This window comes from Sarcophilus harrisii, chromosome 4, assembly GCF_902635505.1.
Source record: "Sarcophilus harrisii chromosome 4, mSarHar1.11, whole genome shotgun sequence".
In the NCBI taxonomy this organism is placed as follows: domain Eukaryota; kingdom Metazoa; phylum Chordata; class Mammalia; order Dasyuromorphia; family Dasyuridae; genus Sarcophilus; species Sarcophilus harrisii.
In genome coordinates this window covers 288,978,795-288,995,624 of record NC_045429.1, presented here as the reverse complement: position 1 = coordinate 288,995,624, position 16,830 = coordinate 288,978,795, and the positions used below count along the sequence as shown (strand labels likewise).

At 33.4% G+C, this 16,830-nt stretch overlaps 1 protein-coding gene across 1 annotated transcript in view; it reads right to left on the bottom strand.

The window, feature by feature from the left end:
* PELP1 (proline, glutamate and leucine rich protein 1) overlaps positions 1 to 16,830 on the bottom strand; it is a 32,840-nt gene that overhangs the window by 6,141 nt on the left and 9,869 nt on the right. The window lies entirely within an intron of this gene.

Below are 16,830 nucleotides of genomic sequence, written 5' to 3'. Positions count from 1 at the left end.
TGTAAAATGGAGATGATAATAGCACCTACCTTTCATTTGTTTTTAATTTTTTTAGAGTTCTAGTTTCTCTCTCTTATCCCTACTCAAAATTAAGAAACCACATGTGAAGTAAGTTATGCAAAACATTTCCATAAAAATCATGTTGTGGGGAGAAAAAAAACAGATTTCCCATGTTAATGAAAATAAAAACCCTCAAAAAAAAAATAAAGTTAATAAAAAAGAGAGAATGCTTCAATCTGTATTCACACACAATCCTTCTCTAGGTATAGAAGATTTTTCATAAGTTCTTCAGAGTAGGCTTAGATCATTATATTGCTGAGAAAAGCAAAATCATTTACAGCTGGTCATCCCAGAACATTGCTATTACTTTGAGTACAGTACAATTCACTTTGCTTGAGTTCCTGGAGAACTTTCCAGGTAGGTTTTTTTTTTTGGTTGTTTTTCTTTTTTTGTGAGTGTCCTGCTCATCATTTCCCATAGAACAGTAATATTCCATCACAAACACACACAACACTTTATTGAGCCATTCCCCAACTGATAGGTATCTCCTCAATGTTTTTCTTTTTTTTTTTTTTTTTTTGCCCTAAGAGCAGCTTTGAATATGTTTTTGCACATATGGGTCATTTCCCCTTCTTTCTTCCTTTCTTTGAACCTCTTTTGTAGTAATGGTGTCGTTATGTCACAGGATTCACATAGCCCTTTGAGCACAAATCAAATCTTTTGATCATTTATCAGTTGGAATGCATAACTGTTGTGATGATCAAATAATATAATATTTGTAAAAAAGCACCCTGCATAGTGCCTGGTACTGTAATAGTTATTTTATATATATATATATATATATATATATATATATATATATATATAATTCCCCCATTCTCTTTCCCCATTATCAAAACCCTTCAATGGTGTCCCCTCCTCCCCATTCATTACCTCTAGGATTTACAAAAAATTTCTCAATCTGGAAACCTGACCTGGTTCATCATTTCATTACTCCCTTTTATGTATTCTGGGCTCTAGAAAAACTGCCCTAAAACACTTGCAAACTCTACATCCCACTTCTTTATCTGGTGATTTGTATAGACCATCTTCCATTCCTACACCGTGTCCCATCTTTGGTTCTCAGAATCTCTGACTTCCTTCAAAGATCAACTCAAGGTAAGATCACCTCCATAAAACCATGCTGATTCTCCATGGTTTTGAAGTTCTCTTCCTTTTCAAATTACTTCAAGGCTAATTATCTGTGTGCATTTTGGACAGACCAATTAGCAGAATCCCCTAAATAGAACATCAAAGAACATTTATTCCAATTCAAATCTGACCAGAAATCTCTTCTACAACTACCCTCATAAGTTTCAAAGATCTCTAAGTGAAGGGGAACTCATGAATTCCTGGGCAGACTGCTTCATTTCTAGACAGTTTTTTGGAAGGTTTCTCCTTATGACAGAGTTCATGTTTACTATGTGACAACATATGAATAATCTTAATATCTCTATTATGTAGGCTGAAAGAGAACAGATAAGAAATAAAAAGTAGAACATCCAGAAATAATTTTAGTTTTGATTCCAAAAACATTTCTGTGCTTGACATAGATGACACTAAAAAGTCACACCCAATAGCAAATGAAAATTTCAGTTTTTTTCAGTAGAGAGTATCATTTCTCACATAGTTGCTAAGGCCTACATTAATCAATAAAGCTGGATTCCTGTGGTAAAGTTAAGTTTTATCCTTTCCTTGTAATAGAGGTAATCTAATAATTTTATTTAAAAGACACAAAGTTCACCACATTATCAATCTGAGATCCTGGTCTGAGAATTTACTTGTTACATTTAATTTCTAAAACTGAATTGTGCCTAGACCAAAGTCCAAATAGCCTTGCTCCAATTCTGAGGAACTATTTTAATGTTTTAGCATGAAAGAGTAGGTGGGATAAGGGGGTAAAGTAAATAGGGACAGAACACACCCTACAAAGTTGGATAATCTTCTCTTCAGAGGATTCACTAAGGGTTAAAGTCTATGAGGCAGAGTTCCCTGGCCAGATAGAAGAAAAGAAGAGTTCTCATCTTGTTAGAAGTGATAAAAAAAAAAAAAAGTCCAAACATACAAAAATTCCAAGAAATTCAAGTCCTAGGAGAAACTACAAAAAACAAATAAAAAGAGAGAAAGGAGGAGAGAGGGAGAAGGAGGGAGGGAAAAACAAGGGAGAGGAGAGATGAGGGAGAGTGAGAAAAAAGGAAGGAGAACAGGAAAAAGGGAAGGAGAAAGAGAAAAGGATGGGGAAAAGAAAGAGAAGAGAAGAGGAGAGAGAGAGAGAGAGAGAGAGAGAGAGAGAGAGAGAGAGAGAGAGAGAGAGAGAAAGAGAGAGATATCTAAGGGCTCTCTTCCCATCATTTTCTTAGCAAGTAGCACAGATTAGCTGGCAAAATGCCTCCCACTCTCATTCAGTGTGCTTAATCAAAAGTTGATTTCTAAAAGATCACACTTTACTTCACAGTCTGCTTCAAAAAAAAAAAAAAGCACTCAGAATTTTAGAGCTGAAAGGGAACTTATAAAGTAACTGAGATCCAAAAAATGGGAAATGATCTGAGTTGGTAAAAAACTAATCCAAGGCCCACAGCCACTTCACTGCATCTTAATGGAGGCCATAGGGATCAAGACATACCTAAATGGCATATAAGCCAAAAGACTTTGACTACTTTGGATGCTAAGAGGAAAGTTTAGAAACTTGAGGAAAAACTGTACTATATTGCTCTAGTGATATATGATTTTTATATATATATATATGATCTCCATATAAGTTTGGTAAAGTCTGGTTGTTTTTCTTGACTTTGTTCCACATGTGCAGGGTTTTCTACCATTTTAGAAGAATCCAAACTCCTGGATTTCACATTAAAGGGGTAGTAAAATATAGCAGATTTGTGGATATGTGTGATGGCTCCATAGTCCTAGACATAGGAAAAAAATTTGTAAAAATGACTTTTGCAAATTTTTAACAATTTCCTTCTGTGTATAGTCCTCATTTCATTATAAACACTCTTTGCTATTTCTTCCTAATCCCACTGGGTTTTTTTTTGGCAAAGATATTGAAATGGTTCCTTCTTCGGTTCATTTTATAGAGGAAACAAATGGTTGTGACTTGCCCAGGTCACACAACTAGTATCTGAGGTTAGATTTGAATTCAGGAAAAAGAGTTTTCCTGACTCTATCCACTCTCTCTTAAAGCCCTTAAGATTGGCTTTAAACTTGATTTTATTCTTCACTGCTTTTCTCTGCTTTGTGAAATGATACTGCTCATGAAGAAGTTTACTGACATCTAAGATGCTGAATTTTTTTAGTCTTCTTGTTGTGCCAATTAATTTACATTGGTTAAATTATTATAGTTAATGATAATGTTGATTTCCAATTCTTTATTTTCAATCACTTAATAGTTTTGAGTTAATTATTTCTGATCCTAAAACTGATTCTAAAATGCCAAATAGCAACAGATTTAGGTGCCCAAGGCATCAAGTTAAATATAAACTAATCTGTAAAATCTTATGAAGGGTGATGAACAAGAGGAACTGTTTGAGATAAAACAAGTTTAAAGAAAACTTTATAAAAGATAAAACAAAATCATTCCAAAGAAAGAATATCCCTAATTACATTATCTTTTTCAAGGAAAGGTACTATTTTAGTCTGGAAAAACCTTCTGTTGGGAGTGTTGTCTAAGAGAAATTCTCACTTTCTTACTTTGATAAACATTTAATTGCTCCCTGCCCCCAAAGTTCAGGGTGAAAACATAATTTCTTGAAATTTACTTAAAGATCAAAATGGCTAAATCTTATAACTTTTCCCTTAATTTTAAAAACCGAACTTTTTTTTCCTTCATTTTTTTCTTTTTGATCTGATTTTTCTTGTGCACATGATAAATACAGAAATATGTTTAGAAAAACTACACAAGTTTAACGTATATTGTATTACTTGATGGATCACATAATATAATACAATGTCTCAAGGAGGGCTTATGAGGGAAGGAAAGGGGAAAAAATTTGGAACACAAAGTTTTGCAAGAATGATTTTCGTTCAGTCATGTCTTCCATTTCATGATCTCATGGACCACAGCATGCCAATGATGTCCATGGAGTTTTCTTGGCAAAGATTATTGGAATGGTTTGCCATTTCCTTCTCTAGTGAATTGAGGCAAACAGATGTTATAAGTGATTTGCTCAGGGTCACACAGCTAGTTTCTGAGGCTAGATGTGAACTTATGTGTCTGCCTGATTCTAGGCCCAGTGCTTTACCCACTGAATCACCTAGCCACTTCCAAAATGTCAAACAGAAAATTTTATTTTTGATTCTGGAGCTAACAAGGAACCATTGAAGTTTACTGATGTGAGGGTAAGGAAGGGAATGTAGGACAGAAAAATGGAAATAGTCAAAACTGTGTTTTAGGCAAATCATTTTGGTAGCTAAATGAAAGATATATTACAGTGCTAAAAGAGACTTGAAGCAAACTGACTAATGAAACGGCTGCAGAAGCCCAGAAAAGTAATGAAAACCTGTAATATGCTAACGGGTGAAAAGAGAGGATGTATATTCAACATATTGTGAAGGTGAAAACAAGATTTGACAAGAGTGTCAATATGGAGTGAATGAGGGTGATGATGAAACAGGTTTCAAGGCTCTATACCCAAGCTTGTACCTCCATGGAACGATGTTAGTACCCTCAATAGCAACAGGAAAGTGAAGAACTGGGGGGAGGGGGGAGGAGGAGAGAGAAGTATAATGAGGTATACATTCTTGTCCAAAAAGCAGTTGATTCCCTCAATTCTCCCCCCTAACTGGAGAGTGTTAAGAAGTAAATGAGAAAAGAGGACATGAAAACACTATGAAGTTTTAAGAAAGGAAGAAGAGATATAAATCTGAATTTCTTCTACTTAATAGGGACAGTTAGATTAGATGAGGTTAAGAATATGAGTTATTAATAAGTATATAAAGAAGATAAACTACCTGCCAGCTAGGGGAGGGGGTGGGAAGGAGGAGAAAATTTAGAACAAAAGATTATGCAAGGGTCAATGTTGGAAAAATTACCCGTGCATATGGCTTTGTAAATAAAAAGCTTTAATAATAAAAACAAAAAAGATGAATACTAAAGGGGGGGTGGGAAGTTGATAATGGGGATAGGTCTCTTGGAGAAGGAGGGAACTTTAAAGGGGGATTTGCTTAGGCAAGGAGAAGGTTATGAAGGAGGAAATAGTGGGAGAATGGAAAGTCTCTGAATCAGGAGGAAGGCAGTAGAGTGTATGGAAAGATCACTGGGTTTTGAATCATAGACTTAGGTTCATATCCAAATTCTTAATCAAATAATTAATAATGTTTACTATAGTAATATTCCAAGCAGGTTTTTTTTCTTTACTACAATTGTATACTTAACCTAATCCCTGAAAGGCAGAGTGGATAATCCATGGTACAGGTGCTAGGCAAATTGAGTTAGTTTTCCCTATGTGACTCAAATTCTCTAGTTCTCAACTTCCTCATTTGTTGTAAAACGAGGAAAGATCTAAGAAGTTTAATGATGAATCTATGACTAGGTAACATTATTTCTTTAAATAAAAGGGGACAGGAGCTCAGAACTGGCCTTACAATTAACAAGTTACATGATAGGCAAAGTAACTTGACTATCTGGGTCACATCTTTAAAATAATCTGGAAAATGGTATACCCAATCAATCAGCATTCATTAAACATCTATATGCTAAGCACTGCACCACTTGTGGAGATTAAAGAAAAAAGAGCAGAAAGACAGTTCCTGTTCTCAAGGAGCTTGCAATATAACAGGAGATTTAACATGCAAACATGCACTTCCAAGAGTGCAAGTTTGTGTGCATACTCCCATTCCCCGCCCCCACATACACCAAGCTAGATGTGGGATTTTAGTTGGGACACAATGCAAACTAAACACTAATCTAAACAGAATCGCATCTTTCTTCTCCAAGTAAAGAGAGGGCTTAAAAGTGAATGATTCTTAGTAGAACTTTGACTTTTGTTTTTCTGTGCAGGGAAGGATTCATTAGTAGGTAGACAACAAAAGACAACAAAATTAAAATTCTCCCATAATCCATTCTACCATGAAAAGCTTTCTTTATAACATTTATCTGATGTAATTCTGCCCCCTGGAGGTACAAAGTCTAATAACAAGTTTTAAAGATTTTCAAAGCATTTTACATGTCTCATGTAAAATGAGATCCTCAACTCTGGAAGATTATATACAATTGTCATCCCCATTTTACAGATGAGAAAACTAAAGCTAAGAAAAATTAAGTAATTTGTCCAGGGTCACATAGCTAGTTGTTATTTGTCCTTTATTCTCAAAGACCATGATGATTATTAGGGAAGTGATTCCTTTGCCTGAGACATTTTGTTGGCCAATCAACAAGAGCTACTAAGTGTCATAAGGAGTCCAGAGCTGCTTCCACTGAATTCCCTAGCTTGCTTCTCTCCTCTTCCTAACCCAACTCCCCGCCAGATTTAATCTCTTCAAAAAATTTGAATAAGAGGGGCCCCTTAATAGTTTCGAACTCGACAGTTTTCAGATACTACCAGACTCTCAGCCCTCTTGTCATCAACTTTCCAACATGTGATATTGTCCCAAACGGAACACAATAGAATCTGACCATAGCAGATTGCAATTTTTGTAAAGATCTTTTTATTCCTGAGTGAAGGCAGGAGCTGAACGAATATATACTGGAAAAAAATAAATTTGGCCTAGTGGATGGAGCACTATACTTGGCAACAAGGAAGACTCATCTTCATGAGTTCAAACCCAATCTGTTTGCTTCAGTTCCTCAAATGTAAATATGAATTGGAAAAGGAAAAGCCAAACCACTCTAGTATTTTTGCCAAGAAAATCCCAAGTAAGTCTTGAAGAGTTGAGCTTGACTAAACAATAACAAATTTAATTTTTGACAGAGAAATGTCATAAATATAGTTGCATTTCTTCAAGTGACTTCACAAAGTCTTTCAAAATATCTTTGTGGAACAAATCAAGAAAACCTTAAATTAAGCCCATGAAATAGGCTGACATTGGTTAAGTCAGGTCTCTTTATACTTTTTATGAATAAATGGGAGGGATAGTCACAAATGGCAGGCTACTAAAACTGACAGCTAACATAAAACCATAAATGACAGCTGACATCCAGGAAAAGAGAAGTGGGATCCAAGAAAGAAATCTGGGGGTTCTAATGGCATAACAATACCTACAATAACTACCTGACACGTTATTGTAATAAATGTGCTTTATAAACACACATGAAAAATTATTCAAGGCACAATTATTATTACAACCTGTGTATTTAACATGCTCAAATCATTTATAGGCCCTTTGTCAGTCCTCACTAACACAGCAAATAATTCATGCACTAATTATAAATAGTTCATCATTTATTCAACAAAGTTTAACAGAACCTCTATCTGCTCACAATTTGAGAGCCATTTGTTTTGTTCTTCAACATTTGCTTGAAAATAACAGGACAAACCTTTTCTTTCATTAAGACAGAATTCCTTTTGGAATTGGGTCTTTTCAAAGCAATTAGGCTGATAAAATGTCTTACTTTATGGAGGAGAAAAGCATAAGAAAATGTTAAGTGGAAACCAAGAAATGGTAAGAACTTATGATAAAAAGGGAGCAGGGAATAGCAACAACAAAAGTATGAGAGAACAGGATAAATGGAAACACAATGATCATAACTATGAATGTGCCTAAGATAAGCTTACTGATAAATTGGAAAAGAATAGTAGAATGGATTAGAAAGTAGAATCCATGAACAATTTTCAGATGAAGAAATTAAAGCCATTTATGAAATATATGAAAAAATGCTCTTGATTAGAAACTAGAGAAATGCAAATTACCACTTCACACCTATCAGATTGGCTAAGGTGACAGGAAAAGTGATAAATGTTGGAGGGGATGTGGGAAAATTGGGATACCAATGAATTGTTGGTGGAATTGTAAATTGAGCCAATCATTCTGGAGAACAATTTGGAAAGAGCTATCAAACTGTGTATACCCTTTGATTTCAGAAGTACCACTACTTTCTAAATCTGTATCCCAAAGATATCATAGAAGAGGGAAAAGGACCCATATATGAAAATGTTCATAGCAGCTCTTTGTAGCTCCACTACAAAGAAGTGGAAATGAATGAGTGCCCATCAATTAGGGAATGACTGGATAAATTATGATATATGAAAGTAATGGCATATTATTGTTCTATAAAAAATGATGAACAGGTTGATTTTTAAAAAGCCTAGAAAGATTTATGTGAATTAATGCTGAGTGAAGCAAGAAGAATCAAGAAAACATTATACACAGAAACAAGACTGTGTAATGACTGACTGATAGACTTGATTCCTGTCAGCAATTCAGTGATCCAAGGCAATTTCAATAAACTTTGGAAGGAAAACACCATCTGCATCCAGAGAGAGTACTATGGAGATTGAATGTGGATCAACATGTACTACTTTCACCTTTACTCCCCGTTTTTTTTTCTCTCATGGTTTTTCCCTTTTGTTCTGATTTTTCTCTTCCAATATGACTCATATGGAAACATAAAAAATGAATACATATATAATCTTAAAAAAGCAGAATCCAAAAATATATTATTTACTAGAAACATATTTAAAACATAAAGACTCATACAGAATTAAGATGAGGGATTGGAACAAAATCTATGATAGTTCACCTGAACTAAAAGTAGGGGTAATGACCATGATCTCAGACAAAACCACAGTAAAAACTCATTTGGTTAAAAAAGATAAATAGTTAAGTATATGAGACAATAATTGCTTTAGGATATAAGACAATAAACTTAAATATTAAAAAAATACATATATACATATTTGTATAGCATCTAATTAAAGGAAAAACTAAATGAGTTACAGGGAGAAATAGATAGTAAACTATAACAATGGAGGACCTCAAATGGAGCACCTCTCAGAGCTTAGACAACCAATCAAAAAACAAGAAGATATTATCTAAATAAAACTTTAGAAAACTTAAGACATGAAAGAGCTCTGGTAATTATTGGATGAGAGAAGTATACATAGTTCTAACCTGTGTATAGAATATCCACAAAAATCAGCCATATATTAAAGTATAAAAACATCACAAATGCAAAAAAGTAAGAATATCAACCACATTCTTTACTAACTACAATGCAATAAAAATTATATTAAATAAGGGCCACTGAAGAAGAATTGGAAAGTAAACTATAGACCAACATCACTAATGAATAGTGATGCAAAAAATTTAAGTTAAATCCTATAAAATATACCATGGTAATCCATCCAAGAAACCATCAAACCCCAAGTTGGATTTATATAGGAGTTCAAAGATGGTTCAACATTAGGTAAACAATCCACACAATCAGCTTGATGATGAAGGGAATAGACTGGAGATTTGGAGTCAGAGAGACCTGAGTTCAAAATCAGCCTCAGACATGTTGTGTGACCCTTGGTAAGTCATTCTTCCTCCCTTTGCCTCAGTTTCTTTATCTGTAAAATGGAGATAATAGCACTTATCTCCCAGGATTTTTGTGAGGATAAAATGAAACAATATTTATTAAACATTTTGCAAACCTTAAATAGCTATATAAACACTAGATATTATTTTTTATGAAAAAAAACAGAGACTTAATAACACAATCCTAAAATAACTGGTAGGTCACAGAATGAATCATTAAAAAAAAAATAGATCATTTCACTAAAGATAATGATAACAATGAGAATTTTCTCTCTCTTTTACCTATACTTTCTAACACTTTCAACAACAAAAGAGAGAACAAATCAATTAATTGGACATGCAATTAAAAAAACTAGAAAAATCAACAAATTTTAAAATCCCAATTAAATATCAGAATGGAAGTCATAGAAGATTTTAACAACATTGAAAACAAAAAAATTTTAAGTCCACATTAAATTAATAAATAAAAGGAGGTCAGATTTGTTGTTTTTTTTGGGGGGGGAGAAACAGGGATAGCTAAATTTTAATTAAAAAGGAAAAGCAGTTTGTCAATATCAAAAATGAAAAGGAGAAAAAAAATTCCCAACAACAATAACAAAAAAAGGTTATTAAACAATGTTATGTAATTATATGCCAATAAAATGGACAACTTAAAGCAAATGGGCAAGTATATACAAAAAATATAAATTATCCAGACTAATAGAACATAAAAACAGAGAATTTAAATAATTCAATCTCAGAAAAAGATATTGAACAAAGTATAAATAAATTCCTAGAGAAAAAATCCCAGGAATAGATGAATATATAAGTGAACTCTATTAAACACTGAAAAGACAAATCACTTCCAGTATTACGCAAACTATTTGTAAAAATAGCAAAATAAAGCATCCTACTAAATTCCTTCTATGATACAAAAGTCTTAATACTTAAAACAAAAATTTTAAATTCAAAGCAGAGACAAAAACTACAGAACAATATCCCTAATGAATATTAATACAAAAAAAGTGTATATGTATATATAATATACTTACAGAAAGATAGAAAGAAACACTATATAAACAGACAATTTTTACTTTATGTAAGTGGACTATTCTATGGACCTCTATGTAAAGCGTTTTTACATAATGTGCAGAAGTGGGGATGTGAGAGAGAAAGGGACCCCATGGAGGTACCTCCCATATGGTTCAAGGACACATGACATTCAGGAAAGAGAAAAGACATCTAGGGGCTTGACAAGAACACAGATAGGAGAGACAAGGTGATAAAGGAGTTTAGGTGTCCTCCATGCACTCTACCCTCCCAGATACTAAATAGAAAGCTGAGGTAAGACAGATAAACCAACAGATGGGTAGAGCAGGGCAAAGATCTCCTGTCTCAGTTTGAGAGGTCTCAAACCAAGCACCCGACTCCTGTGGTGGCAGCCCCTCCACATGTCCATTCTTCTGCTTTCATTTGGATGGCTTTTAAAAAAAGGTTTTTTTGAGGGGAGAGAGGTTGGGGATAGGAAAGCTGTGGAAACCAGCTGAGAAGGAGGAGCAAAAAGAGCACAGTACTGTAAAGTTAACATAATATCTTAGTAGTTTTTTGGAATGCATATTACTTTCAGAATTCTTTACATGAAATAAATTTACATAATGCAAATTTACACAAACCACGAATATATTATATATCTATATTTTAACTTTATATACATGTGTATATATGTAGATACACACATAAATAAAAAAACAAATTTGATTTATGCCAAAAATGGGGGTGGGGGTGGGGGGAGAGTTGGTTTAATATTGGGAAAATCAATATGGGTAAAAACTTTTGAAAGAAGAAATAACTATCTCTGTTAAAAATGCTAGAAAGCAAACAAATGGGCCTTTCACTAACATGGTACATAGCATCTAACCGTATCTAAAACAAAGAACTAGCATTATATGAAATGAAGATAAACTAGAATCCCTTTAAAAAACAAAATCAGAATAAAGAAAGGAAATGCATTATCACCCCTAGGATTTATTTAATAGATTGTTAGAAATACTAGTTACAGCAATAAGAAAAAAAAATCAAAAAAAAAAAAAAAAAAAAGAAGACTAAGAAACAAAATTACCTTCTTTTTTGCAAATGATATGATCACAAAGAAATAACCATCAGTATACAGTAACATCAACAAAGTTGCAAGATACAAAATAAATTCATAATTACATTTAAAATAACTACAGAATATATAAAATACTTAGGAGTCTACTTACTAACACAGACACACACATGATCTATACCAGTATAACTTCAGATACTATTTAAGAATATAAAGATAGAACCAAATAATTGGATATATAAATTACTCATAGGTAAGTCAATGTAATACAAATTTCAATACAAACTAAACTAATTCACTTATTCAGAACCACATCAATATAAGAATGGATTACTTTATAAAATAGAATGGTGAGAAAGAAATTAAACAAAAGGACAAAAATCTCAAGAGTAAAAAGTGGGGGGAAAAAGGAAATAAAGGTAAAAGAAAAAGGAAGTATCAGTACCAGCGCTTGTTCTATACTACAAAATAGTAACCTTTAAAACAATTTAGTACTGATTAAAAGAGAGGATGACCAGCAGAACCAATTAGGTATATTATACACAGAAAAAGACTAGCATAGTGTCTGATAAATCAAAAGATGCCAGTTATTGGGAAGACTCACTATTTGATAAAAACTCTTAGAAAAATTTGACAGCAATCTGGAAGAAATTAGGTTTATATGTCAAGATAACAAATTATAGTAAAGAAATTACTCTTCAGAGTCACGGAGAACAGAAGTTCATAAGCAACAAAAAGATTTACATGAGATAAAATGGTCTATTGTGATAACATGAAATTTTAAAGGGTTTGCATAAACAAATCTAATAGTTAAAACTGGAAAAAAACAATGAAATGGAAAAAAATCAAGTTTTTCTAATAAAAAAATTTATATCCAAGATAAAGAACTGAATCAGTATTATATGAACAGGCAGTTTTCGAAGAAAAAAAATCAAAGTTATCAATATTCATATGGGAAAAGAATTTGAAATTATTAATAAAATTAAAGCAACTTCCTCCTAATAACAATCAAACTGGCAAAAACATGTTGGAGAATTGCAGGAAAATCAGCTCATTGATGTATTATTAACAGAGCTATGAAATGCACTGCTCATTCTTAAAAGCAATTTGAAAATGTGTCCAAAAAGTTATTAAACTGTGCATTCTATTAGTCTCAGCAATGCTGATCTATACTTCAAAAGGATCAAAGAAAAAGAACTTATATATATATATATATATATATATATATATATATATATATATATGTGTGTATATATATAAATTATCTTTAAAAACTCTTTATTTGGTGGCAAAGAACCAATAACAATGAGTTCCCATTAATTGGGGAATTGCTGAATATATTAGATTTCTATTATGCTGCAAGAAATAAGGAAAAATACCATTTCAGAGAAACTTGGGAGATATGTATGATGTGATGCAAAATGAAGCTAACAGAACCATAAGAACAATTTATACAGTAACAACATTATTAAGACAACATTTGAAAGATTTAAGAATTCTGATCCATGATCAATTTTGATTCCAGAGGACCAATGATGAAACATGCTGTCTTTCTAATGAGAGAGAGAAAAGTAATAGATTCAATGTGCAGAATGGGACCCAGATTTTTAAGATATAATCAACGTGGGAATTAGTTTTGCCTGACTATGCGTTTTTGCCAAAACTTTTTTTCTCTCCCAATGTGTGGAGTTGTGGAAAAGAAATCAAAAAAAGAAAAAAAAAAAAAATCCTACGTCCAAAAATGTTTATAAACTTCTACTTTGGTATCAAAGAATTGGAAAGTGAGGGAGTGCACATCAATTGTAGAATGTATAAACAAATTATGAATGCAATAGAATGCTACTGGACTATGCTTTAAGAAATGAAGAGATAGTTTCAGAGAAACCCAGAAAAACATATATGAACTGATGCAAAGTAAAGTGAGCAAAAACAGGACAACAATAGATAACTTGGGTGTTTCACAATCACTTTTTCAGTCTCACAAGTTTGCCACCCTGATGTATAATAGCAACACCATAGAAACAATTTTAAAAGACAAAAAACCCCACAATAATCAACCATGATTCCAGTGGACTAATGATGATTTCTACCACTTTCCTGACAAAGAGGGATGTCATATTATACATGTAAAATATGTAGACATATTTTTGGACATGCCAGTAGAGGAATTTATTTTGCTTGCCTGCTTATTTGTTACAAGTGTTTTTTTTTTTTTTTTTCTCAGAGGTGTGTGGAAGAAAGAAGTAAAAATATAAATGTTTGAAAACTGAAAAAATTAAATTAAAAAATACTTGTGAGGAGAGAAAATGTAAGTAGGATTAGGATTGTGGTTTTTAGAGGGAGAGAAGGTATTAATGGGAAGTTAAATATCCTACAAAGTTTCCTTAAAAAAAAAAAGATCATAGGAACACTGAGAACAAAAGGGGAAAAAAAGGGGAAGAAAGTGAAGGAGCAGAAAACAGAACAAGTATATCTGAAAGTGGAAAGCAGAAGGAAAAACATACAAGAGAATTAGGGGCCTGAACATTAGAGAACTGAATATACCCCAACTATGTCTAATAAAATCACACTTCCTTCTCTGTTTATTAGTTAGCTCCTACTATGTGCCAGGGAGTATGTTAGGTGCTTTACAAATATCTCATTTAATCCTCACAACCACCCAGGGAATTAGATACTATTACTATTCCCCTTTTTCAGATAAGGAACTGAGGCAAACAGGTTTAGTGACTTGCCCAAAGCCTCACAATTACTAAGTGTCTGAGGGAAGATTTGAACTCAGTCCAGACCTAGCATTCTATCCAGTAAACCCCTTACCTGCCTCTAATAGAGCATTAGGTTGTCCAGTTGAAAATTCCCTTCCAATACCATTCCTATCATCCCATCTCCTTCCAAATCCCTCTCTATTTTTAGCAAATAAAGATTTGATATCCAAAATACTTCCATGAAATCCATGAATAAAAGCCATTCGATAATAGAGAAGTGGTCAGAGAGAACCATGTTCTCAAAAGAAAAGCTGTCAACTGCTAAACAACCATGTGAGAATCCTCTGAATCACTAATGAGAGAAATGCAAATCAGTCAACATTGGAGAGGTTGCAGAAAAACAAATGTGTTAATAACATTGCTGGTAAAGCAGTAAAGCAGGTCTAACTATTTTAGAAATTTGGAATTATAATAGGGTAACTAAAATGTTCATACCCTTTAATGCAGAGATTTTGTTGCTGGAGCATATCTATACTCCAAGGAGCTCATTGAGAAAAATTGTGGCTTACGCACATAATGGAATATTATTACTATGTCCTAAGGAATGCAGAATATGATAAATACAGAGAAGCATGGTAAGATTTGTATGAAGTGATGCAAAGTGAAGTAAAGCAGAACCAAAAATATACTACCAAATGACTACAACAATGTAAATGGAAAGCAACAAAAACTGAATGTTTCAAAATTATAATGGGCATGTGTGGCCTCAAAGAAGAGATAAGAGAAGACATTTACCCTATTACTTTGCTGAAGAGGCAGAAATTGAAACACTAGCAATGAGATTTTTTTTTTTTTTTTTTACTTTAGTTGTGCTCAATTGTTTTTTTTCTTTTCTTTTCTTTTTTTTGGGTGGGAGGAGGAGAGGGGGAGTTCTGGTGCTGAAAAAGATCTTATAAAAAACCTAGTCGTCATTTCACAGAAGAGAAAATTAAGGCAAACAGATGTAAATCTAGGTTTTGCTGACACTTAGTCCAGTCCGTGATCTGACATTAGAGACTTCAACATACATGTTGTTATCCCTTCAATTAGCCTACTCACACACATGGGACCTCCTACTTTCTTTCTTTCCACTCTTTTCTTACTTTCTCCCTTTCTCCCTCATTCCACTGAAACTGGTTTCCCCAAAGTTCTCTCCCTTACTTGTCCAATCTAATGGTCTTTTCTCAATCCTCATCCTTCTTGACCTCTCTACAGATTCTGACACTGTCACCTTTCTCTCTTTTCTATAGGTTTTCATAAAACTCTGTTACCTGAATGGTGGAGTCTTCTCAGTCTCCTTTGATGGTTCTTTATCCATGTTACAATTACTAAGCTCTCTAGTAAGGGGTCCCCCTCTTATTTTGATCTACAATACGTAGTATATTATCCCAGGAAAGGAGTAGACATCCTTCCTGCCCCTTAATGTAAATCCAGACTCCCCCAACTCCCACAGTATCTCCTTAAGTTTTTTCCTGGGTCCTATAATTTCCTCCTTCAGTAATATTTTGTTTAATGGTCTCATCAGATTCCAGATTCAGTTATTTCTATGCAGATTTTCAGATTTATTTATCTTTCCTTTTTATCCTAACTTTTCTCCCAACTTTCAGTCTCCCCAAATCTAACTGCCTATTGGACACCATGAACCAAATGTCCTACAGACATCTTAAACTTGGCATGTCCACAAGTGAATTCATTATCTTTCCTCCTATACCCTCCCCCCTTTTCCTAACTTTCCTATTCTATTTTTTTTTCTTTTTTTTTTTTTTATTATAACTTTTTATTTACAAGATATATGCATGGGTAATTTTTCAGCATTGACGATTGCAAAACCTTTTGTTCCAATTTTTCCCCTCCTTCCCCCCACCCCCTCCCCTAGATAGCAGGTTGATAAATACATGTTAAATATGTTAAAGTATATAACTTTCCTATTCTAAAGGGAGCACCACCCTCCTGCTAGTCACCTAAGCTCTATTCCCTACTTTTATCTCCCATATCAATGTTGTTGAATAGTTCAATTTTGTCCTTTGTAACATCTCATCCTTCTCTCTTCTGACACTGCCAACATCCTTGGACAGGCCCCTATCATCTTATACTTGGGATGCTATAATAATTTTCTGGTTAGTCTCCCTGCCACAAGTCTCTCTCTATTATATACCAAGGATTCTTAAACTTTTTCCATTTGCAACTTCTTTTTGGCCAAGAAATTTTTTGTGACCCTGGGATTATAGGTATATAAAATAAGTATGCAAATTAGACATTTACTGTTAACAAATCATAATTTCATAATTCCCACTTTCAGTTATAAAACCCCACATCAAGGCATGAACCACAGTTTAAGAAACTGGCCTTTAGACCATTCACCACTCAGCTATCAAAATCATTTTCTTAAAATACAAGTCTGATCATGTCATTTCCTTTCAAACAATTCCAGTGGCTTTCTTTTATCTCCTCGATCAAATCCTCTAGTATTTAATAAAGTTTTCATAACTTAGTCTTTTAAATATTTTA